We start from the raw sequence: 19959 nt of genomic DNA on the forward strand, positions 1-19959 counted from the left end.
GGGTATGTGATGAAAGTTGACAATTTTATGCATACACACACACACATTGCTGTCAAGAAATAAAAATAAGAAAAAAAGCCTATGAAAACTTTGAAAGATTTTGTAACTGTTTACTCAGCACTAAAGAAGCAGAGGCAAGAAGATGTCTGTGAGTTCAAGGCCAGTCTAGTCTACGGAGTGAGTTCCAGGACAGCCAATGCTACACAGTGAAATACAAAACAAACAAAAAATTCTAGTTAGTTATGGGTTTGCTTTTTGTGTGTGGTTGGGTTTTTTGTTTGTTTGTTTTTGTTTTTGTTTTGTTTGGTTTGGTTTTTTTGTTTATTTGTTTGGTCATTTGTATCTCAGCTTTCTTTCTTTCCGGTGATTGGCAACAAAGTTACAAGAAAAGAGTTCATTTTCCTTTTGAACAAAAAAGAACTCATAGCTTGATTCATTGCTCTAAAGTGCCTGTTTTCAGGAATGAATAAAAACAGGTACATTAGTCAGGGGTCTCTAGAGAAACAAAAATTAGAATCAATTATATAAAGGGATTGATTAGAAATAACTTAAAAGTTGCCAACTATTCCAACAATGGCTTCTCCTATCGGAAGGTCTGAGAATCCAGTAGTTGCTCAGTTCACAAGGCTGAATGTCTCTGCTTCACTTCAGTATAAGCTGGAATTCTGGAGAAGTAGGCCCAAATGCCAATGAAGGCTAGAGCAAGTGGACAAAGAGCAAAAGCTTCCTTCTTCCATGTTTGCATAGGCTTCCAGCAGAAGGCATGGTCCAGATCAGAGGCGAGTCTTGCCATTACTTAAAGATCTGGATTAAAGGCATGTCTTCTCACCTCTAACATTCAAATTAGAAGAGGATCTCTCAACCTCACTGGATTGCAGCCACTTCCACTGCTGCCACCATTGTGCCAACCCCATGGGTCTCAGTGAGGTGGGTGACTCTCCAAGATGAGAGACAAGCCAATTTGTGAGAAGATTGGATCCAGCTTTATTCAACATTACTATCAGTTATTTGATAACGACAGAACCCAGCTACATGCAATTTACGTTGATTCATCATGCCTTACGTGGGAAGGACAACAATTCCAGAAGAAAGCTGCCATTGTGGAGACGCTATCTAGCCTTCTGTTCCATAGAATTCAGCATAGTGTCACAGCGCAGGACCATCAGCCTACTCCAGATAGCTTCATCTTCAGCATGGTTGTAGGGCACTTCAAGTACAATTGAAGATCCCATCACAGGATTCCACCAGATGTTCCTATTAAAGAACACTAATGTTGCTTGGGTTTGTACCAGTGACATCTTCAGGCTTGCCCTGTACAACTTTGGCTGACCTCCTCCTGGACAGACACTCACACTGTTTCCTCCTCCTTCCTGTTCCCAAGCCTATCTCACTGCTCCAGATGCTCCAAATATAATACTCAAAAGAGCAGGGCCGAGGTGGGAGTGGGTGCAGGGTGCAGGGTGCAGGGTGCAGGGTGCAGGGTGCAGGGTGCAGGGTGCAGGGTGCAATGTGCTTCTGTCACCGCAGGGTTGTGCATGATGTCTGGATGCTAGACTAGTTGCATCTGACAGGGAAAGTTTGTGTTGTACCAGCACATGCCTTGGAAAGACTTGAGTAATGCAAAAGGTTGTTGGTTTTTGGTTTTGTTTTATTCTGTTTTTTTTTTTTTTAATCTACTGACAAGTTACTCTAGTAACCCAAAAAAGTAAAGGAGAAAGCAATTGCCTTACCAACTTCCCAGATACTGATTTGTTCAGATGTTTCAATTCCTCATGATATGAAAAAAGCCACAAAATTTTTCTTAACAGCTTAAATTGTTTTAATTAGTTAAGTAGTTGGCTGGGCATCAACTATTCTGGCCCATTGTCTCTCATGTCACCCCCTCTCTCCATCTCTGCCTTACTTTAACAGTATCTGCTGCAAGGAGCAAATTCACTCAAGTGGCAGTCCCAACTAAGTTCTGGGCAGAGTTCTCTCCAGCCCACTCCATCTTTGGAAAGCAGGTCTGACCTAAAGCTTCTCTTGTTCTGAAGGCTCTTCAGTCAGCTCCGTCTGACACCTCCTGTGGCCTCCGCTCTGTAGATTTGGGTCTAATAGCAGGGCAGATACTCTGTAGCAGCTAGAAAGGCCTTGACAAATATGGCTTCCCATGTTTGTACCCTCTGGATTGAAGTCCCCGATGCAGGGGCCTGCTCTACATCCAAAAAGCATCAGGATGACATTCAGATACCCACAGATGCCCACATTCCCCAAGCAAAGCAAGTGATGCTGTACTGCCTGCTTGGGATTTCAGAGCCAGGCCCCATTGGTGGGGAGTATAAATTCCACACTACGGAAGCAATCAGCATGAAGGAGTCTTGCTCTAGCTCTCCCCTCAAGACTTGTGCAGGGCATTTACACACCATCTCCTTACTTTCCACACACCCCATACTCTCTTCAAATCCCAAGACGTCTTAACTATTATGGCAGTTTCTGCCCTGTTTCTTAGTCCAGGCACAGGTCTTGGCCAGGATAAATAGAGCTTTTCATCCTTGAGACCTCCAGATAGTATAAAACTGCTGTCAACAGCAACTGCAAGCTAGAACCAAGCCTGGGATTTGGGGCTTAGGATTGGTTGGGCACACCTGAAACCTCCCCCTTCAGCCTCCCCCCCCCCCACCCCCCAACATCCTGCACCGTAAGTGGAGAGTAAAGATTTCTGAGTATTCCACAGGTTGCCTGGTTATACCAGCATAGTCCTGGACAGCACCCAGGAGGTTCCAGTGGGATTGGTCTCTAAGCTGCTGTGTATTGGGGGAAGTAGCGATAGGGGAGAGGTAGATGTCAACTGCCTCTTAATCCGCCCAGTATAAAATCTGCAACACAGCTTCTTCCATGTACCTGTGCCTGAAATGTCTGCAAGAAAGAGGTGTTTGAAAAAAAAAAAAAAAAAAAAAGTGGATCTTTCCACTTCAAACTAAGTAAAAGTACCTCACAGGTGTGCCTTATTTGGGGATGGGAGGTGAGTAGCTAATTCCAAATGTAGACAAGTTGACAACCAAAAGTCCAACCACAACAGAAAATCCTGAAAATTCTTCAGGCCTTTGCCATCCTGTCCTGATGTAGACAGAAGCACAGGAAGCAAGCTCACAGAAAGACCTTTGACTCTTGATGAGCTCCCTGCACAGTGTGTCTGACTGGGGGGGGGGGGGGGGGGGGGCGGGTGTTAACAGATGCTAATTACTCTGTGACAACCAAGCAGGTTCTGTGGTCAGGAACAGGAAAGGCTACATAAGGATTGACGCAATAGGTTGGCAGTGCCTTTTGGTGAGGGGCATGTCTGTGTCGAGAGTGGGGATCAAATCAAGCCTTGGTTTTCCCGGTTGCTTAATTCTACAGTGGGTATTGTATAGACTATTGTGTGTCAGGCTCTTTTGTGGGCCTGGAAGAATCAGCAGGGAACAAAAGGCGAACATTCTACCATTTGTAGAGATGTAGTCTAGTGAAAGGGTGCTCGGAAAGGGTGCTCAGAGAGATGGACTTTAGGCATGGTGAGTGTGGGTGGGTGGTAGAGAAACATGCCATAGTAAATGGACTTCGGAAGACTGTGTGGTCTCCAAAAGTGATGTGGAGTCAAACCCTAGAGTAGGCAAAGGGGTATGCTACCCAGATCTAAAAATGGAATGTTCTAGATAGAGGACCTGCAAGCATGAAGCCCACAAGATAGAAGTTATGTCTGCTTTCAAGAAATAAAGGGAGGAGAGGTGGCTGGAGCAGGTTCGGTGAGAGACTGGGGACAAGTGATGGCAGAGAGAGTAAGTAGTGAGGCCTGGTTGGTTAGTGGAGAACCAGGAAACAAGATTATCTTGGTCTTGGGTTATCTTGGTCTTGGATCAAGTAATGTTCTACAATAATGTGTATTCTGTAAGAGGGCTTTCCTTGGCCTAACCCTGTACTATCCAAATGGAATGTGTCGCCCAGTCACTCTGTTTTGTTCCTTATCTTTGTAACAAGTTAGAGAGGCAATTCTAGGGGAAACAGGAAGCAAAGGCAATGCCTGGACTGGCTCTGCCTGGGTGTTTCCATTGGATGACTAGGAGCCGTGTTGTGAGTTCTGGATCCTGCTACCTTGTCAGGACTGTAGAGGGGCTCCTGCATTCTCCAGGAACTGTGATTCTCTCCCTGCAGGCACCAACACACAAAGAAATTGTTACGGTACAGAACTCTAATTACCGAAAAAGACCAAACTTGTAGTAGCCGTTCTCCTAGAAGGGCCTGCCTAATGACTGACAAAATATTCACAGCAATGAAGAGAAGGTGGGCGATATCAAGGGTTAACGATGACCTAGGACCTCTCTGTATGAGTAATGACTTCAAATGAGCAAATGACTTCAAAAATTCTCCAGGCTTGGGGGAAAAAAGCAAATGTAAGCTCCAGTGCTTACTTACTGGGCCAAGGGTGATGTGTTTATAAAACAATAAAAGAGAGGAGGGGATGTGTTCTATGGAGGTGTAGTCAGGTATGGGGGAGGGGGTGCTGAGGTGTTCCTTCCCCCTGAGAGACCAGCCACACAACAGTATAGTATAGAATAGAGTTTATTCAGGGCATGGGGAGGGAAGTTAAGAGGGTAGTAGAGACAGAGAAAGGCAGAGAGAGTGAGACAGACAGACAGACAGACAGACAGAGACAGAGACAGAGAGACACAGAGAGAGACAGAGACACAGAGAGAGAAGTAAAGGAGTAGAGGCAGGTCATGAGCATGTGGGGGGTGGGGAATGAGGAGAGGGGGAAGGGAAGCAGAGAAAGAGCAAGAGAGCAAGAGAGGGAGGAGGGGTCAAGCAGCCCCTTTTATAGTGGATCAGGCCTACCTGGCTGTAGCCAGGTAACTGTGGGACATAGTTTAGACAGAATGTTAACAAAATTTACCTGATATGGCCAGTGAGAAATGAATCTTTAACCTGGCACGGATTGGAGGGATCACAGCAAGATCAAGGCTGTGACACGTTTGTTGCAAACAATCAGACTTTTTATACCTTTATCAGAAACAGACTATAGTGGTAATTGCCAAAATCAATACAATGGTAATTGCCAGGCAAGCTATACACGGTACACAAAATTAATGCCCAGTTGTCCAGCCAAGCTTCCATATGCTTCATTGACTTCTAGGGAACACAGAGAATCTCAAGGTGGCCTGAATACTTCACTGACTGAAGGAGTGCCTTGGCTTCTCAGAAACTGAAAGATACACAGTGCCCCAGGAGCCATGGGCTGAACCTGAAAAAAAACTATGACACATGCCTCTCAGGGCAGCTAGACCAGTCCAAGTCCATGATTTACCACAAGCAAAAACATGTATATTTAGCTTAAAATGTGTCAGAATACAGTCCAAGAATGGAGTTGTGTGAGAATTCTCAGTGCTTGTGCAAAAACTTCAAGCAAACAAGACAAGAGTCTTATGTCCTCAGACTCCTCAAAACAGAAAACTGTTCTTAGAATGTGTTTTCATGTTCCTCCCAGATGTAGCAGATAGGAATGGGTTTACTTTAGCTGTTGTTAACCATATGCCTCTATGGAAAAACATTTTTTTGTTGTTGTTTTTGCCATATGTGGCTTGTCCTTGTGATTGAACAGCTTACTCGTGTGAGTCTTCCCAACCTTCAGAGTATAAATTGTCTGATACTCTGAATAAACTTGGCTATTGCATGAGGCTTTAGCCTGCCTTGTTTTTAGGCCTCACTCTCTCCCAGGTTCACATAACAACCAGAGCAGCAACAAAGATGGTGACGGGGTAGGGCTGAAAATACTTTGCTTTTACGAACCATCTAAAGCTTTGTCATTTTTGGCTTTTATCTCTGACTTGTGATTTAAGGATGTATAAATATATCTGTGTATATCTTTATACATCTCTTTATGGAAACCCAAAAGCTCTCTTATTTACATTTCAAGAATGCTGAAGTGTTAAAATAGCCATTTGGAATCTATAATACATGCTTGTTTTCAATTCATGTAAATAAGTATGAAGAATAATTCTAAGTAATTAAAGAAAGTATCTAAGAACTGTGGCAAGAACTGGAAGTCCAATGAATGACAATGTTCCATTTGGAATAGAGGCAGTTTGAGAAGTTATTCTTTCAGTATGTTCCTGCATAGATTTCTTTATTGATAGATGGTTGACTGTAAACCGAAAAAAAAGCCAGTGTTGAGTTTCTCCTGAGTAAATGGACTCCAGAGCAGGCAGGCTCCCTCATAGTTATGCCTGTTGGAGTAACCATGTCCTCCCACTAACAGCTGAAGAGAGTCATGCCAAAAGTCACACAGATACTTGTCCAGTAGTCTTATTCATTGAATACCACAAATTCTGCCCTGGAACACAATCTCCTCAGTCTTCCCTGGTTGCTCAAAATGCAAAGCTAGGAGTCACACTTTGAGCCATCACTACCACACGCAGCCAAGGCAATCAGAGTGGTTTCCAAATCTGTGTATGGTCATTCCATTCCTCTATGAAATTGTCCCCATTTTTTACCACAATGAAGTGAAGCCAAGTTCCTTGTGTTGGTCTGTCAGCCTGTCACTTGACCGGGGGTTTGTTCAGCCTTCTGATTTCATCTCTATTCTTTCCTACCAGCAGACACTCTGGCTACTACACTCCAGCCACCAGGCTCTTTGTCTCCCCAACCTATTTGGTTTATTCTGGCATTTGCATTGAGGGGCAGCCTCCCTCTGCCTCACCTCTTAAGGCTAGCTCCTAGACAGTCATTCATATCTCAACTTAAACAACCCCTGTTACCGCAAGCCCTCACAGTCTCAGATCTGGGGCAGCCCTGTCCTATTAAACTCTTAAGAGAACATCGCTCTTGTTTGTTTTGAGATGGAGACCTCTCTATGTTGACCAAGCTCAAATTGAACTAACAAGGCTTAAGTGATTCTGTCTGGCTCCCGTAATTGCACCTTCTGTCTTTCTCTCTTTCTCTCTCTCTCCTCCCTCTCTCTCTCTCTTTCCCTCTCCCTCTCCTTTTCCTTCTCCCCCCTCTCTCTCTTCCTCTCTTTCTCTCATATATGCTTCAGGAAAGCAAGAAGAATTTTAACAGAAAAATGAATCTGCTTTTATCTTAGGCTTAAAAGCCATCTTATAATAGAGACAAACTAGGTTCATTCCTGTTTATAATTAAACCTCTGTCTCTCAAGAATTGGACTATGCCTTACCTGTAACTTTAACTACACAAGGTTCTGTACTGCCAGTTTCAGGAAGCTGTTTCAAGAAGTTGTTTATAGCCATCTTGTGACTATACCTTTGTTTTAAAGGTTCCATGACCACCCATGACTCCCTTCTTTTGCCCATCTTGCAACCATGGCTTTGTTTCAGGAGGGACTAACTTGTTATGCTTATGTTCTGTAACCACACCTATTTTCCCCACCAAGTCCTCCCTCCGGAAACCCCTACGCCTAAGCTATAAAAGCCGTATCTTCCTCACACCCAATGCTAACCTTTCAAACCCCACCTTAGGGACAGGCAGTCTGTGTGCAGGAATGAAAAGGCTTGCTTTAATTCATGTGGCCATGATGGTTTGGGTTGGTGCGTTTTTTCCTCCCATCTTTGGAATTACCTTCCTTGGAAGTAGCATTAACTCTGCATGTTTTCTTCACACACTCAGAGTCACGCTTGCCAAGTACAGGGTACTCGGAAATATTTAGTGAATGAGGCAAGTTTTCTCTTGATGGACCCACTTTCTATCTAAGAGTCTGCCATGAGTCGGTTATCTACATGTCCAACCCATATCTTACCTGGCCACTCATGCCATAGCTCTCTATGCCCATTCATCACCAGGGAATCTGGCACAGGAAGGGAGAGGGAGAGAAAGCATATGTGAAATATATGAGAAGCTCCCGTATGAAGACTCGGTGCCAACAGCATCCAAATCAATAACATTGTCTTTGTGCTTATTGGAATATTTCCCATGTGTATGTTCTGAAAAGCATCTCTCTCTCTCTCTCTCTCTTTCCCCCTCTCTCCCTCTCTCCCTCTCTCTTGTTGACAGCTCTGTACAATAAAGACTTAGTTCTTGTTTGCGCTAAAAACTCAAGACACTGCTACTGAAATATTTTTAGAATATTTTAAAAACCAGTGCTCAACACTTACTTTATTTTAAACATGCAACATTAAAATCAACAGCCGTAGTTAGCTAGCAACCCAGCACAAGACATGTAAGTGTGGACTTTGCTTTATTTTTTAATTTAGGGATGATCTAGATCCAGAGCTTTCTGCTCCTGAGACCCAGTCCTGCCAGCCTCATCTCCAGCTCTGTAACAGGACCATTGCTGCTGTCTCCCTTTCCTCTCTGACCCTATCCTCAACACATCACAAAGATCTTCTTCCTCAATGTGTCGTCCCCAAGCTTATACCATTATTCTAGCTTCTAACACCACCAGTTGTTTGCTGGAAACACCAGCCAAGCAGGACAGGGAAAGACCCCCCCAACACCAGCAGGCACCCCCTGCTAACCCAAGTTCCCTGTGAACACACCAGCCAAGCAGGACAGGGAAACTGGCAACATGCAGCCATCAGACATTCTGAATCCAAAGAGAGAACAATAATTAAGAAATAAAACACCCACTGGGCACTTGGGAGGCAGAGGCAGGTGGATTTCTGAGTTCAAGGCCAGCCTGGTCTACAGAGTTCCAGGACAGAGAAACCCTGTCTCGAAAAATAAAAATAAAAATAAAGAAAGAGAGAGAGAGAGAGAGAGAGAGAGAGAGAGAGAGAGAGAGAAAGAGAAAAGAAATAAAACACCCACCCAGCAAAGACAAATCCAGAAAACAGCACCTAGACCTATAATTACTCCAAACCCAGATGCCTAGATGTCAGTGTAAAAATGCAGTTAATAACTGCCAGCCCAATATGTCTCCATTAAATCCAACTATTCTACTACAGCAGGCCCTGAATATTTCAATGTAGCCGAAGGGGGGTGGGGGGAAGGACTGTAAAACTATCTGTATGAACATGACAGATGTCCTTAAACAAGAAATAAATAAATCATTTAAAGAAATCCAGGAAAGGGATACCCAGACAACCCATGCACATCTCTGTGTGGTTCAGGTCAGAAGACACTCACGTTCCTAGGTGCCATTAAGATGAACAAGTAAGTTTGGGAGAGATGGGAAAGAAAGAGAAGCAGAAGGTGGGAACACCAAGAAGCACTGGAGAGTCTAGTGGTGAGGAACAGCCTGGTGTGAGCAGCCTGCACTGCCACCTGAGACCATGGTGATGTCCCAACCCATGCTGCCACCGAGGGCCTGCCTGGTTCCGTGGCCATGCAGCAGCAAGGGTCTGTGTCAATGCCCATGGTCATTACCAGCAAAGACTATATGACATTTTTGGTCTGCCACCTGGGACCATGTTGATATCCAAGAGCATGAAAGGGTCAGTCCTACAGATCCAAAGCTGCAGGACCTCCATGACACAGGGAAACAACAGTGTATCCAAAGAGGAGTCCCTCTGAGGATCCAGTATTGACACCATAGCAGAAGTCAGAGGCCTCAAACCAGATAAATGACTTATTGCAATGAACATTTGCAAGTAAAGCTATTAGGAAAATAAAAGGACACACTATGACACACTGCAGCTTCCATCACAAGATGGTGTTTGTTTGTTGTTGTTGTTATTTGTTGTTATTGTTATATTTTGTTTTTTCTTTTAGGGGGTGTTGCAAGGGTGGATGGTGGATATGGAGGGATGGGGAGATGAGTGAAATTAGGGAGCATGATGTGAAATTTACAAAAAAAATTATTAACAAGTTTAAGAAGACAGAGAAGGAGGAAGAGGAGGAGGAGGAGAAGGAGAAAGAAATTGTCCAAGCTCTGAAAGTGAAAATAGAATCAATAAAGAAAACACGAAGTGATGGAGTCCTGGGAATGAGAAAATTAGGAATTTGAACAGGAACTCCAGAGGCAAGCTTCACTAACACAGAACATTCAGGAAATCTGGAACACTATGAAAAATGAACATAAGGAGAATAGAAATAAAAGAGGAGGAAGATTCCCAGTCCAAAGGGCCAGAAAATATCTTCAACAAAATCATAGAAGAAAAAAAATCTTCCTGACCCAAACAAAGAGATGCTCATAAAGGTATGAGAAGCATAAGGAACACCAAATAGACTGGGCCAGAAAAGAAAGTCCCATCACTACACAACAATCAAACCACTAAACATACAGAACAAAGGATATTAAAAAGCCTCAAGGGGGAAAAGACCAAGTAACAATAAGGCAGACAGATCAGAATTGTACCTGACTACTCAATGGAGACTCTAAAAGCTAGAAGGGACTACACAGATGTGCTCTAAGAGACCACAGATACCAGCCTAAGCCACTACACCCAGCAAAATTTTCAATTACCAAAGATGAAGAAGATAAGATATTCCATGCTAAAGCCAAATATAAAGAATTTTTGTCTACCAATTCAGCCCTACAGAAGGTGCTAGAAGGAAAACTCCAACCTAAAGAGGTTAATTATGCCCATGAAAACACAGGAAATACATAATCTCTGACCAGAAAAATCATAAGACCGGAAAAACACACACACACACACACACACACGACACACACTACTAGAATGGATATAAATACAGGGTTCATCCTTCTGTCACATCCAAGAAACATACCTCACCATTATCTGAAGGTAAAGAATTGGGAAAAGATATTCCAAACAAATGGACTTAAGAAGCAAGCTGATATAGCCATTTTAATATCTAACAAAATAGACTTCAAACCTAAACTAATCAAAAGAGATAGAGAGGACACTACATAGTCATCAAAGGAAAATTCCACCAAGATAGCATTTAAATTCTTAACATCTATACCCCAAACACAATGTTACCCAAGTTTCTAAAAGAAACTACTTAAGTCACATATTATTCCTCACCCAATATCCAACTCTCACCAATAGACAGAAAAACTAAACAGAAAAAAAAAAACTAAAAAACTAAATAAACATCCATCATCAAAACTAAACAGAGAAATACTGGACCTACCAGATGTTATAAATAGATCTAATAGATATTTTGTAGTGGGAAATATTTAAAAAGCACCATCCCATGCTCCTGCGGGGCTACTCTCTGACCCTGACAGTCTCGCCACCGCCATGGCTAGCCCCATGTAGCGACTGCCTATCTCACGGTTCTCTTGCTGTGAATTCGGCTCACATTCCCAGCCCCAGTAAAATCAAAACTCAAGAGGTTGTGATTTATCAGTCAGATTTATATTAGTAAATTCTCAACCCACAAAACATCCGCACAATAAAACTCAAAACTCAATTGATATAAACACAAGCTACACCCATAGATGAGGCAGATGCACCCTACTTTATTTAAACATCTATCTAAGAAATCCCCAATACTTAGGGCTCCCAGGGCTGTGTGGTTCTGGCTCCTCTTCCTCTCCTATAGGTTCCATCTTATCTTTTCCTTGACTTCCCTTCTTCTCTCCCTCTCTGTACTTCTCTCTAAAACTCTCCCCCTGCCTTCCTTTTCCATTGCCACACGTGCCTGCCCTCACCTGCATATAGACAGCAATCCACAATTTTTAACGAACATTTCACTGAAACACAAAAGAATATACATTCTCTTATCTCATGGAATATTTTCCAAAATTGACCACATACTTGCACACAAAGCAAGTCTCAACAGATTAAAAGAAGAAGAAGAAGAAGAAGAAGAAGAAGAAGAAGAAGAAGAAGAAGAAGAAGAAGAAGAAGAAGAAGAAGAAGAAGAAGAAGAGGACAAGAAAAGAACTTCCTGGATCCCATCAGACCACTGTTGATCAAAGCTGGATTTCAACAACTGAAGCAACAGAAAACCTACAAACTCATGGAAACTGAGTAACTCTCTACTGAGTGAAAAAATTTGGTCAAGACAGCCAGAAAGAAAGAAATCAAAGACTTTCTAGAATTCAATGAAAATGAGTACACAGCATATCTAAACTTGGATATAGTGAAAGCAGTACTAACAGGCAAGTTCATAGCATTAAGGAGAGAGAGAGAGAGAGAGAGAGAGAGAGAGAGAGAGAGAGAGAGAGAGAGAGAGAGATCTCACACTAGCAACCTAAAAGTACATTGAAAAGCTCTAGAACAAAGAGAAATAATGTCCAAGAGAGAAGTAGACAGCAAGAAAGAATCAACTTGGGGCTGAAATCAGTAAAGTAGAAACAAAGAAAACAATACAGAGAATTAATGAACCAAAAAGTTGGTTGTCTGAGAAAATCAACAAAAATTAGACAATCCCTTATCCAAACTAAGACGAAAAAAGAATATCCAAATTAACAAAATCAGAAGTAAAAAGGACACAACAGCAGCATGAAGGAAATTCAGAGAATCATAAAGACACACTTTAAAAACCTGACTCCACAAAATTGGAAAAATCTAAAAGAAATAGTGTTCTCAACAGGTACCACTTGCCAAAGTTAAATCAAGGTCAGATAAACAAATTAAATAGATCTATAATCCCTAGTGAAATAGAAGCAGTTCTTAAAAGCCTCCCAACAAATAAAAGCCCATGGCCAGACAATTTTAGCCCAGAATTCCATGAGACTTTAAAAAAAGAGTTAATGCCAATACTCCACAAATTATTCTACAAAATAAAAACAGAAAGATGTGAAGTATCTTTTATTCTTCTGATGTAATTGGCATCTTGGAGGCTTACTTCCATCCATCTGCTAGCCCTGGGAGCTTCTATCCTCTGTACAATCTTATCTAAGCCTAGAAAGTTTTCAGCCTCTGAGACTTACTGCTGACTGAATAAGCTCACCCTTTCTGATCCTAGCTGGTTGATCAATTCAGCTGTTCTTGCTTAAAACTTCTCTCCATGCTAACTGATTCAATCTGGCTTCTCTCAGTTTCTCCTGAATTGCTCTGCTTGACTTTGTACTAACTTTAACAATATGTCCTAATTTTCTGGTTCTTTCTCATTCTCTGGCTTGTTCTGTCTTTACCTGTGTGGAGTTTGTTCTCTCTCTGCAACCTGCTGTTGTAAAACTGTCCCAGTAAAAACTGCCCCCTCTTTTTTCGGTCTGATCTTTCTTAGTAGCCTTTCTTTCTTCTCTGTTCTCATGAGAGTTGATTATATCCTATTCTGTCAAATCTTTCTCTGACTCATCACTTTGTCTGGCACTCAATTAGACATCACTTTCAAACATGGGTGCTTCCTTCTACAAACTAACTTTACCTTCATTGTTTGGGATTAAAGGTATGTACTAAGGTTAAGTCTGTATTCCAGTCAGAGGGATAAAAGTGTAAAAACAGTTTTTTTTTTCAGTAAACAACACAACCTAGGGTTCACAGTGTGATCAAATAACAGAAGGAACATTGCCCAATTTATTTTATAAGGCCATAGCTGCTCTGATACCCAAACTACATAAAGACTCAACAAAGAAAGAACTACAGACCAATTTTCCTTATGAACATACATGCAAAAATACTCAAAGTACTATAATTTGAAGATGATATGATAGTATACATAAGTACTTGTATAAAATACATACGTATACATAAAATACTTGCAAAACAAATCCAAATGTACATCTAAAAGATCATCCACTATGATCAAGTAATCTTCATTGCAGAAATGCAGAAATAGTTCAATATATGAAAATCAATAAATATAATCCACCATATAAACAAACAGAATAGAAACAAACACATAATTGTCTCATTAGATGCATAAAGGGCTTTTGCCAAAATCCAATACCCATTCGTGATAAAAGTCCTGGAGAGATTAGGGATGCAATGGACATCCCTAGCCATAATCAATGCCAATTTACAGCAAGCCTATAGCCAACATCAAATTAAATGGAGAGAAATTCAAAGTAATTTCACTAAAATCAGGAACAAGATAAGGTTTCCACCCTCTCCATGCTTATTCAATACAATACTTGAAGTCTTACTTAGGGCATTATGACAACTGAAAGAGATAAAGGGATTCAAATTTGAAAGGAAGAAGTCAAAGTACTGTTATTTGCAGATGACATGATAGTACATATAATTGACCCAAAATTCCACTAGGGAACTCCAAGAGCTGATAAGTACTTTCAGCAAACATGAATGGGTGCAAAATTGATGCACACATACTGGAAACAAACCAGGGTCTCCTTGAGTTTCCATCTTGCATTTGCTTAAAAGGAAAATCCATAACACAAAGGACAGATCATGCTGGCAAGGGCATGGAGGCAGGGGAATACTCCCAAATTGTTGGTGGAAGTGCAAACTTACGGAGTCACTTTGGAAATTGATAAGGTTGCTTTTCAGGAAAACAGAAATCAATCTAACTCAAGGCCCAGCTGCACCACTCCTGGACATAGACCCAAAGGATGCTCCATCCTACCACAAGGACACTTGCACAACTGTGTTCATAGCAGCTTTATTTGTAATTGTCAGAAACTGGAAACAACCCAGATGTCCTCAACAGAAAAATGGATAATGAAAACTTGATACACTTACACAACGGAGTATTTCTCAGCTGCTAAAAAAAAATGATATCATGAAATTTTCAGGAAAATGGTGGAACTCGGAAAAAAAAAATCCTCCTGAGCAAGGTAACCAAGACCCAGAAAGAGAAATATCCACTTATAGGTGAATAATAGCTGTTAAGTAAATGAAACCAAGCTACAGTCTGCAGACCCAGAGAGGTTAGGTAAGGAAGGACCAAGGGGGCTGGGGATACACATGGATCTCCCTGGAATCTCCCTACTATATAGAATAGATTTTATAGGTGGGCTGGAGGTGGGTGAGATGGAAGCAGGAAGATCAGGTGGGGAGGGGGGGAGAGAAAGAGTAGAGGGAGAGAACAGGGCAAAGACAGGTGGGATTAAGAGACATCTGAGGGGTTACGTGGAAACGTAGAACAGTAGAAACTTTCTAAAATATATGAAGGTGATCCTAATGAGGTCTCCTAATAATAGGGGGACAAAGCCTCAAGCATACAAGGCTTCCTGGAGCCAGACTAGGTTGCATTTAATTGAGCTGTTGCCCAAGGAGGTCCCATGGAAATCCTGAAACAACCCAGGATGCTAAGACAAAGAAAGGCTTGTTCTCCACAAACTGACAGCAGAGCCCCATTGCTGAGGGGAATACCCATGCAATGCTACAGCAAAATGGGAGGGGGTGAGAAGGGCAGAGGGACACAAGATGGATCACATCAACTGAAGGACTGAGTTCTTTGGTGCCCTTGAGGCCCTCTGACACCTGACACGTGGCTCCAAGATTTACTTTCTGAGGAAGATCAGATGATGGCAGCATCACTGATTTTTTTTTTGGAGCCTGGAGCTTACACAGCATAAGCGTTCAATGATATCTAGATTCAAGGATGGAGAGGGTCAGCATCAGGAGCAGAGTTCCTTAGGGCACATCCCCTTCTCCTAACACTTCTAAGAGTCGGGTTCTCTTATACCTCGGTCTTTCATGACATAGTAGCACATACCCCACTGCCCACAGCAGCTTTCTCTGCTACAAGCCTCTCTCTGAGAGTGTTTTCAGCGTTGAAAATCCAGAGGTGGGAGGAGGCAATGGCAGGCGCTAAGGGATAGGAGTTGGATGGAGGAGGAGGTGTGTGGGCTTGAGATTCTTCCTAGGCGTCTTGGAGATTGCTTTTGCTCAGGAGCACCTGTTGTCCAGGCTTGAAGGCTGGCATCCCAAGGTAGGGGCAGTTGGCTAAGTCGAAAGCGCTACCGAGGTAGCAATTTCCGCAGGCTGACAGCCCCATGCCCTGCGCTTTTGACTTCTCTCTTTCCAGTTCTTCTGCAAGACCACAGGTGCAGTTCTTACAGGCTTTCCTTTTTTTTTTTTTTTTTCTTTTTTTCTTTTCCCTTTCTCCACCTGAAGGAGGCTTCTTCGATCTTCTGAATCCAGCAGCTCATCTAAGTCAATGGGATCCATGCTGTCATCTTCCATGTCATTGGCTGAGAGGGTTCATTCATGCTGTCATCGTCCATGTCATTGGCTGAGAGGCTTCATTCATGCTGTCATCGTCCATGTCATTGGCTGAGGGGGTTCAGAGGTTGGCAGCAGCAGGATCCACCACAGGATTCGCTGAAGAAGCCTTCACATTGATGAAAAGCTTAAGCTAGCTAGAAGAGCCCACTTCAAAGTTTGGCTTCTTGCCGGTGACATGAACTGAGAGCAGGCTGTCACTGTGGTGGCCCAGGTATCCCTGGACAAACTGCACCTCCTCAGGGCTGAAGGACTCCGCTGCAACTCGTTGACTTTCTCACTGTTAACTACAGCTGCCTCCACTGGCTCCTTCAGAAGACATCCTCCTGGCGGAAGGTTTCGGGCCCTCACAACCAGAACCCCAGCACTATGCAGAGAAGTGCTTTCTGGGACTACACCTGACACAATAAACTACAAAGCTGGAGTCTTTTTGTTTGTTTGCTTTGGTCCCCCCCCCCCCCCCAACACACACACACACACACACACACACACACGCACACATACCCTACCCCCAAGACAGTGGGGTTTTTTTGTGTAGCCCTGGCTGTCCTAGAACTCACTCTGTAAACCAGGTTTGCCTGAAACACACAGAGATCTGCCTGCCTCTGTCTCCAAGCTCTGGGTTCAAAGGCGTGTGTCACTGCTGCCCGGCCAAAGCTGGGTTCTTTATGGGCAGACTGCAAGAGCTGGTTGATGTTTTCCATACTTTGACCCTCACTGGCCAGTTAACCGTTGTAGTCTATCCAGTTTTTAGGACCTCCTCGGGAGATATCTTGTCCCAGAAAACTGCCACAAGCTGGCCAGTGAACTCTATTATTGCTGCAGGGCTGAGGGACCGAAAGCTCCTTCCTCCTAGCCTAAATACCCGCTCCGCAGATGCAGGCTTCTCCCGGGCTTAATATTTTTCGGGGATTCTTGAGTGTTTGAATAAGTGGGTCTTCTGACTCTTGTGCCTGCTCTTTGGACTCTTTTCCTCCTGCTGGGTTGCCATGTCCAATTTCAATATGATGGTTTCGTTCTATCTTATTACATTGGTCATGTTTGGTCATTTCTCTTGGAAGCGTTTTCATCTCTAATGAGAGCCAGAAAAGTATTTGGGGGAGTGGAGCTGGGAGGAGTATAGAGAGGGATTGGAAACTACAATCAGGATATGTGTGAGAAAAAAAAATTTATTTTCAATAAATGGAAAAAAAAAAAGGAATCGCCTAGAGATCAGACTGAATAGAGGCCATTTTTACATTTTATAGTAACCACTTTCATGTGTGTTTTCATAGCCCTTCCAATTTCTTCACCTTTTAAATAACTTAATATTGTGTAAATTATTTGGAAACTACAAATGCATTCCAGCTTGGCAAGATTAGAGTCAAGCCTTGAAATACAGGTAGAGAAACAAGTGGTGTAGGGCAATACTGCCCCCTACAGGTCCTTAACATGCTTTGGGCAAGACAGGCCCCACCCAACCATTGGACTTTCCTGCAGCTTAAATCAGACCTGTCATCTGTTTTTAAAAAGGCTGGGAACAGTGACAAGGCATTTGGCGTCTGTCCACAGTCATCATGGCTCGTGAAACTGGTGATCTGGAGCTACCTCCGGAGGATGGAAAGCAGGACAAGCCATCAGAGTCCAGAAAAACCACCCCGAGTAAGGTACAAGTGTGCACTGAGTAAGACAGCGGTCAAAGGGAACCCAGGTACCTTGAATCCCCATTGGTCACCAGGCTGACCACTAGGGACGAATTCTTAAGCTGTGCTTCTAGAAGAGATGTGCAGGCTGGCTGAAGAGTGGTCAGTGGGAAGGAAGGGTCAGAAGAGAAACCATCTGCGCCACAAGAAGAACTAGACCCCAGACCCTACAGTCAAGTTTTTGCCCATCTCATTCCAGCTTGATCCATACCTGTCTTTTTAACTTAGGATTTATTTTTCTTCTTTTTTTTTTTCTCTGTCCCGTTTTCTAGGTCCCATTTTGCAAGAGCAAAGCAAGGCTCTTAAAGCAGTCTGGCTATTCTAAAAATCAGCTTGGCAATTCTGGAAATGTAACCCATGAAGGGCCATGGCCTGGCCCCGAGAGGATTGGTAGAGTCTGCTAAGCACCTTCTCTGCGCTCAGTGAATGTGGAGCTGGGAGAGATGCTACTCATATGGTGATTCTGCTCAACAGCTGCTGATGATGGCAGGGCAAATGGTGGTACCGGTAGGTCCTGCTTAGATGTTTGAAGAAAGAGCTTCCGGATCAAATGAGACTGATCAAGGGACACGTAGACAATGTGAAACTGATCTATGCCTGATAAGATAGGTGCACACAAACTCAGAGCATTCTGGGTAGGGAAATCATATGGGCCAAGGAGATACCCTTTTTGAGGGTAAGTCGAACTTGATGGTCTTGAATGAAAATAAACAAACAGCATTTGTAACCTTCTCTTGTGAGATGAATTGGAGCTGACTCAAAAGCCCATTTCTATGCATCAGCTTACTGCAGGAAATGGTTCAGCCTATTCCCAAAACACCACTGCACTGTATAGATAGGGCTATCATGTATAATAAATATGTGGGAAAACTTAGGAAATGCATCATCTGTTCTGCACACCTAAGCACATCATGTTCAGATACTAACTTCCTTCCACGCTGTGGATGCTGCAGGCATGGGCTGAAACCTATTTAGAAGGTTCATTTCTTTCCAATAAAAATGTTCATCATGTCTCTCCATGTTTTACAATATTTGTTTCGGAACATTAGAGATAAGAAATTGAAAGAGACAGACAGGAAGGAGGAAAGGACAACAGAGCCGAAGACTTGACAAAAGAATCAGTAAAACCAAGACATCACAAAATGGATATTGAATTATTGTTGGATCAACAATACTTTCAGCTGATTCAATTAAATAAAACTACAAATATTTTATTTACTGTGTTTATTTTGCTATATATCTATGTAGACAGAAAATACATTATGAAACACAAAGCCTTCCTAGGTTTAAGATCTGAGCAACTTCATAGATGTTTGAGAAAATAAAATGTAGACGCTTTCATTGAATGTTTTTTAATTATTTTTACATATATTTGTGTGTGTGTGTGTGTGTGTGTGTGTGTGTGTGCATGAATGAGCATGCAAGTACCACAGCACACTTGTGGAGATCAGAAGACAATCTGTGGGAGTCAGTTCTCTCTTTCCATCATGTGTTCTGGGGATCAAAGTCAGGTAGTCAGGCTTGGCAGTGAGAGCCTTCACCTAACTTAGAGCCACTTCACTGGCTCCAGAAAGCCCCATTTTAGAGCATAAACTGGAGCAGTGCCTTCTTCAGTGACCTTCTCCTGATTTAGAATAAATTCCTCATCAGAATCCTTGATTCCCTACACAGATCACATTTGTCACTTCTCTGAACCCAGCTTGTCACAAATCCCCTCTGAAATGGGAATTTCTGGTTTCATTGGAGACTCAGTTATGTTATGTGATGTTTTTCTGGAAGCTAAGATGATGTTTTGCTGAGAACAGATATGTGGTGTTTTTCTGGAACCTGCTGGGTGAAAGGGAATGTGATGTTTTGCTGGAATAGACATTTGAGAGGATATGTGATATTTGGAAAGAATACAAGTATAACCCAACAGACAGTGAATGACGGACACTTTGGCATTGGTTCACCTTGCTTTCTTCTCTGATCTTTACTTGTCATAACTTACTAACTCTGTAGAGAGAAGTGCTCCAAAGGACTTCTGGTGGCATTCTGCTGCTTCTTGCTGCTTTGGCTGACTCTTGCTGATCAGGGGAGCCTCACAGTTTCTTCTGGATCTAACTGCTACTGCAGACTCATGTTTGGTGTTTTGCTAGTGGACTGGACTACAGACAATGAAGACTGAAATTGCCCCCAAAGAACTACTTCTAAACAGGTCCACGTCCCCCTTGTCCTATTAGTCATCTTCTTTCCCTACCTTTGGTCTGTGGGCTCTAAGGGGGGTTAAGCATTTAAGGGGGAAGCATTTAAGAATCCTTACTAAAGTAGGTTTTGAAAAATGTAAC

At 42.7% G+C, this 19959-nt stretch overlaps 2 pseudogenes; one reads left to right on the forward strand and one right to left on the reverse strand.

Annotated features, from left to right (window-relative positions):
* Window positions 1-944: 944 nt before the first annotated feature.
* LOC117703909 (nuclear transport factor 2 pseudogene) lies at window positions 945-1329 on the forward strand (annotated as a pseudogene).
* A 14231-nt stretch (window positions 1330-15560) lies between these two features.
* LOC117694637 (anamorsin-like) lies at window positions 15561-17657 on the reverse strand (annotated as a pseudogene).
* Window positions 17658-19959: the final 2302 nt, after the last annotated feature.

Source organism: Arvicanthis niloticus, chromosome 1 (assembly GCF_011762505.2).
Source record: "Arvicanthis niloticus isolate mArvNil1 chromosome 1, mArvNil1.pat.X, whole genome shotgun sequence".
NCBI classification, from domain to species: Eukaryota; Metazoa; Chordata; class Mammalia; order Rodentia; family Muridae; genus Arvicanthis; species Arvicanthis niloticus.